The sequence below is a fragment of the Sminthopsis crassicaudata genome, chromosome 3, assembly GCF_048593235.1.
Source record: "Sminthopsis crassicaudata isolate SCR6 chromosome 3, ASM4859323v1, whole genome shotgun sequence".
NCBI classification, from domain to species: domain Eukaryota; kingdom Metazoa; phylum Chordata; class Mammalia; order Dasyuromorphia; family Dasyuridae; genus Sminthopsis; species Sminthopsis crassicaudata.
In genome coordinates, this window is record NC_133619.1 from 293,646,399 (window position 1) to 293,653,283 (window position 6,885).

Consider the following 6,885-nt stretch of genomic DNA (forward strand, 5'->3'; position numbering starts at 1 on the left):
ACAACTGAATAACAGCATAACTAATAAGAAATGACAGGAAATAACTTATTAGCAGAGTCTTTAAAGAATAAAGTGATTTTTAAAAGCTTAGTGAGGAAGGTTTGAAATCTGGATATGCGAACAATTTAAAGTCTGACAAAGAATTTTTTAAAAGCCTTTTTTTTCATTGCTTTCCCTTGCCAAAGACTCCACCCTAACTTTCTCCCCCATCAATGAAACAAGCAAAATAAATGAAAATACTGGCCCAGTTTAAAGAAATACCTACTCCCTACTTATGCCTGATAAAAGATAGTCCTTTTTCAAATCCTCCTTGAACTTAAACTTTTCCTAAATGGAGACTATCTGAATCTTCCAGGTCATTAGTAGTACTGGATCAGAACTCCCTGCATTCAGATACTAAGAGATAATGAAAAATATCATTTAAAGCCAAGGAGGGACTTCACACCCAGAGATTTTTTTTTTTTTTTTTTTTTTTAGCCAGACTTAATTTCTGGGTTTCTGTTTTGTAGACAATTTTGTTTTTCCCCCACTTCTCAGTTTCTGTGTCCATTTAATAATTAGATGGCCCAGTTCCTTCATTTGTAAATTTGATTCCCAATTCTTCAAAGCATGAATTTGCTGAGTCTCTGATATGCTTATATTTTATAGGATACCCAAAATCACTTTTCCATCGTAATTCTGGACAAAAATTTCCCATTAGCAGGAACTAAATTCAGTCCTGTGGAAAGTGTAATATGACAGCATCACTACCATTAAAATCCTCATTTTTATACTTTACCAATCCATTGGCTTATGTGCAATAGGCTGGGGTAATTAACAACTGAATGTCTAACGCTCTTTTGAAATTCTCTTGAGAACTTATTTGTAGACTATAGGTCACAATTTGAGACAATTGAGAAACCTATGCAAGTAAACATTCTGAAAAAAAAAATCACATCTTGAGGCAAATGATAAATCGCTTGAAACATGGAATCAGAAAATCATGTTTTAAAAATTATTTTTGAACTGATGCAAAGTGAAGTGAGCAGCATGATTTACGTGGTAACAGCAATATGGTAGAGACAATCAATTGAAAGATTTAGAAACTGCTCAGTTCAGTAATCCATGACAATTGCAAAAAACTCAATGAAAAATGTTATCTACCTCCAGAAAGAGAACTGATGAACTTTAGTTTAGATGAAAGCATATTTTTTTTCCTCTTAACTTTTCTCATTTTCTGAATATGCCTAATGCAGAGTTATGGTTTGGTTAATATCAAATGTATAAGGAATATTGTATTTCTTGCTTTCTCATTCATAAGAGGAGGGGATAGAGGTCAGAAAGAACTAAAATAAAATTGAATTTTTAAAAGGAAATAAAATTGTCTTTTTTATAAATTTGACATGTGTTGACAGACATGAACTTTCCCAAAGAAAACAAAAAAGGACTACATATAAAACTCTGAATCTTCGCTACAATTTTTTCTTTTTGAATATTCCAAATCTAATAAGGTAGTTCCAACACTGTCGTTAGAATGTCTAATCTCTTTGACTTCTTGTTTTTACTATTTAACATCCCTTCTATTTTTTAGTATCATTTTCACTATTACTACCTCTCCATTTCCTCCCTCTGCTTCAATAGTCTCCCCCTCCTCAGAAACCTTTCTTTGTAACAACTACAATCACAAAAAATAAATCCATATGTTGGTGTGTCTAAAAATGTGTTTCAATCTGTACCTCTGATTAACCACTTCATCTTCAATCTTCCGGAATTATGATTTATTACACTGATCAGATTTCTGAGGTCTTTTAATAGGTTTTCTCCTTTACAATGTTGTACTTACTGTATATCTTGTTTTCTCCAATTGTCCAAATTGTTCTCTCTGGTTCTACTCCAAGTGTCACATCTTTGAGAAACAATCTACTGCCATGAGAACAGTAGTATTCCTCTGTGAAAGAGAGGTATCCATTGTAAAATTGAGTCTATCCAATAATATAATCAAGGAAGTCCTACCAACCTCTCCATTTCCTCCCTCTGCTTCAATAGTCTCCCCCTCCTCAGAAACCTTTCTTTGAAACAACTACAATCACAAAAAATAAATCCATATGTTGGTGTGTCTAAAAATGTGTTTCAATCTGTACCTCTGATTAACCACTTCATCTTCAATCTTCCGGAATTATGATTTATTACACTGATCAAATTTCTGAGGTCTTTTAATAGGTTTTCTCCTTTACAATGTTGTACTTACTGTATATCTTGTTTTCTCCAATTGTCCAAATTGTTCTCTCTGGTTCTACTCCAAGTGTCACATCTTTGAGAAACAATCTACTGCCATGAGAACAGTAGTATTCCTCTGTGAAAGAGAGGTATCCATTGTAAAATTGAGTCTATCCAATAATATAATCAAGGAAGTCCTACCAAAAGCTGTAGACAACCTCATGATTTGCATTGTTATCTTTATGCATTGGTAGTAGTCACAACTTTGAATATTCCAGCTGACTTGTGCCCAGCTATGCCACCATTAGCAGGAGATTACCTTTTTGGTTCTCATTTTCAGGACTTTGTAACAAGCCTTTCTCTTCATAGTGATGTGGAATTATGACCAATCTCTGAAAGCCTACATCTAGAGATTTTTGTGCTTCCTTATTGAATCTATATATACCTTAGGGACAAATAATGACTTTACTAAAGATAATTTCTTTTAAGGTGCCAAACTTCTTGTTAATATGTAATCAAACATGCTCTTCATTTTTGCTATATAAATTGCCTGAGGAAAAAAAAAAGATGAAAGGAAGAAAGGAAAGAAGAGAAAAGCTTTGTGCATGGCCTATTGATAAGATCTGGATATTACCTTAAAGTAAACTAAATTCTCTGTAATTGAGAACTTAGTTCCTTCCAAATGATGATATATCTCAGCTCAGCTCAATAATGATTAATTCCCAGAACATCATAGTGCAACTTTTTTCCACTGGAGCCAACTGTTGAGAATAATAAGTGACTTTTGGGAGGCATTTAAATGTGGATCTTGACCCATCTTCCCCTTCTATAAAAGTCAGAGTAGGCACAATAACCTCCCCCAAGGTGTCTTGTCTCCATAAAGAATGGGCTACCTTGGTTTGATTGGTATAGCACTCATGAAGGCTCTCAACACCAAAAATATCTCCTGCTCATTGGCTTTCTTTTAAAATATGCTCATCTTCAACAATCACGTGAAGCATTTTGTTAACTTTGAATGCTTTATGAGTTATCTATAAAAGCTTTCTATTCCTAAAAAAATTTAACCCCTGATAAAAGCATAACTTTCTGATAAGAACTAAACTTGTATATCCAGTGCCAAAGTTCATTCATAATCCATCCAGACTGAGTGTGAATTCCAAGATTACTTAATTCTAATAAAATATGAACTTCTTGAACTTTTGGAATAAATCATATTGAAGAAATGTAAGCTCCTTGAAAGCAAAAACTATTTAATTTTTTACTTTGTGTCTAATTCCTGAAATAGTGCCTGACATTTAATAAATGCTTTTTTGGTTGAATTTCAGAAGATTCAAGATTTTATCCAAATGAGGTGTGGGTGTATGAGTATGCTTTCATGAGGTGGGGGTGGGGGAAGAGAAAGACAGAGAGAGACAGAGAGATAGCCTCCTTAATGAATAGGAAAGTGAATTCCTCCTAAAGGTCTTTTACGAGGAGATAGTAATTAACCTCTTGCTGACTAAAAGCTTCCCATAATCCCTATTACTCAGTAGGAATCTTTTTCATTTTCATTCTAACCAAAGCAAAATCCTAGGGTTTCTCCTGGACTTACTTTCAATTTTGCTTAGGAAACTCATGCCAGTCTGAACTCATTCAATACTATATTTATATTGCCTGAGCTCTAGAAGTATAAATATTATCTCCACAAGTACCTACTCCCACACAATGCTTTCTTAGACATTTGATCCCCAAGTGTTCATGTCCAGAAACTAAGAAGTTTTCTAAATTCTGTCTCGGTAAAGATACTCCTGCCTGATCTTCCAAAAAAAATGTGAGACTATGTCTTACACGGTAATTTATGCTGACTTAAAGGTTAGTGTGACCTTTTACCAAACCTTGTTCTCTTTTTATTACCTGTACTATGTTCTCCCACATTTGAGAAACTGGCATAGCTTTTGATTCTTCCTTCTCCCTCACTCCCTATATCCAACCAGTTAAGTTCTGCCTCCAAAAATTCTCATGTATCTCAGCTCTGTTTCTCCTAGTATCATCTTTGTACAGGTTCCTATTAGTGGGGACTTGAATTTCTTCTCTCTTGCTTCTACACCCTCCTTGTAAAGAAAATTCCCCTTTTGAATCTCTCAGTGATACTTGTTTTGCATCTCTCTAAAGAATTTACCATGTATTATTTTGTATTAGGGTTATTCACAAATGTGTATCCCCTTCACAGGCTACAATGTCTTTAAAAATAGATATCCCTCAGGGGCAGCTAGGTGGCACAGTGGATAGAGCACCAGCCCTGAATTCAGGAGGGACACAAGTTCAAATCTGATCTCAGACACTTAGCTGTGTGACCCTGGGCAAGTCACTTAACCTCAATGGCCTCAGGAAAAAGAGTAGATATCATTTCATATTTAATCGCTATCTCCCCAAGCAATATTCTGCAGTCAGTAGGTACTTCTAACGTCATCATCGTCTAACTCCAAATTGATTTGGAGACATCTTAGTTAGAATCAAAAGAATTAGAATATTAACAATGGAAAGAATCTTAGAAATCAGCTATTCCAGGGATCACGTGGACTCCTTTATCAGTCTATTAAAGTCTATGGATCCCATGTTACAATAATAATTTTCTTCTAATTGAAGGGAATGCTAAATTTCAAATAGAAGTTAATGAAAATAAAGATTTAAGTTTTTTCCATCTAAATTCACAAACTCATAGTCCCCATTAGCATTTATAGACTCTATTTTAAGAATCTCTGATCTAGCATCCCCATCATTTAACTGATAAAACAATTTAAGTCCAGAGCAATGAAAGGAATTGAATATATCTAATTAGAGCCAGAACCAGACCCAGGAGTAGATTTTGGGTCTCCTGAGTCCCCAGTCCAGACATTATCCATAACACTAGGGTATATCTCTTGTCCCAGTTGTCCTTTTAATATAAACATCTAAATTATACTTTTCAATGCTATGAAAAAATGTCAGAATAAGACCAACCATCCATTAAAATAATTGTTATGAAGGTGGTTGACTTGTTTCTGAGTTATTAAGGTTAATTCTGCTGTTATTTCCTCCACAGATATCTGGTCCTCATAGCTGGCATCTTTAGTGGAATCACTGCTGCCTGTAATGGAAAAGTTTTATTAACAGTGTAAATGACCAACACATTATGGAGGAAAATTGTCAAAGGTTATTCCTTATTCCTTCATTCATTGATGCAAGGTCAGCTGCAAAATTCAGCATGGATTCTAACTCCCAAATTCCAGTATGACTAGAAATTTGTTCTCCTGACCCCTCAGAATTCACAAGGTCAGAGCTTCCAGATTTATCTCCTCCACCTAGAAGGAAGAAAACAAAAGCTAAGAGAGGCAATGAATAAAAATCATTTTCAGAGTCAAGGTATTAGCCTTGGAGCAAGAGATCACAAGTCCTCTTCTCTTATTTCATTAGACACAGTTAGCAAAGAAGTCAGATCACCAAAGATCTACCAAGAGAGAGCAAACAAAAAGAGACCAGTGCTGGTTAAAATCTTTTGCTATAGCTGCATTCCAGTTCTACAGCTATAGCCAAAAGCTCCTTTTATCTGTGGTCACCTGAACAGCTGCTCCAGTTATAGAAAGTCTGCATCTGCAATAGAGTCTCTCCCAATCATAGCTATTACATGTCATCACAATTCTGCCAGAAGCAGCATTCTGAACCTTCTCCACATGGAGGCATGTAGGGAAATTCGATAAGAGGCATTCAGGCACATGTGCTAGTCCCCATCACACATATATTTTATATATATCATATGACTGCCTCTTCTGATAGAATGTAAGTTCCTTGAGGGCTGAAATTGTTTCATTTTTTTTGTTTTGTTTTTTCTTTTCTCAGCACCTCGCAAAGTACCTAGAACATAAGCATTCAATTAATAAGTTCTCAGCAATTCTAATGCAAGTTTTGTCCACTGCTCTGTATGTCATTGCTAAGAATAGAGTAATTTTGCATGTGGGCATGTATATTTTTTATTTAGTTTAGTATTATAGTCATAAACTTGCTCTTCATCTTTCCCATTTGGGGGTTCCTCTGGGTCTTTTCTACTCACTGACTCCTACTTGTAGGACCATTTCTAGTAGCTTAACTCAAGTCCTGAACTCTATAATTCACTGAAAATATATTAAGGGCCACTACTCTGTTCTCCTTAGAGAGAGGAATATCAAGCTAGAATTATATTTATCTGCATTTTTAAATATTATTCACCTAGAGGACATATTTTTCAGATTCAGGCTAAATTCCTGATTGCTAATCATTAATGGGAAAGGCGGATTCCAAAGGAGAGTACAAGGTTTAACTTCCCACCAAATGTCAATTCCACAATCAAAACACATAATAAATAGCAAAAATATGAAACAAAACCAAAATTTATTTATCCAAATTAATAACAAAAGAAACATCAGAAAAAGTGTACATATGAGAATATGTTATCAGATAATATAGAGTGATGGAGATCTTCCCTTGGGATTGAGATAATTCATCTCAACCAAGAGAGAGTCCCAAGTCTCATCCAAATTTCCCTAAGTCTCTAGCATAGCAAACTAAGAATGGGGAAATTATGGGAGACTACTAGCTCTTCTCATTTCAGGTTTTTCCCCAGAGCCTTTTCTTCTTTCAACAACCTGAAATGAGGTTAGTATCATCCATCTTCTCTCTCAAGGCCAGAAGCCAGCA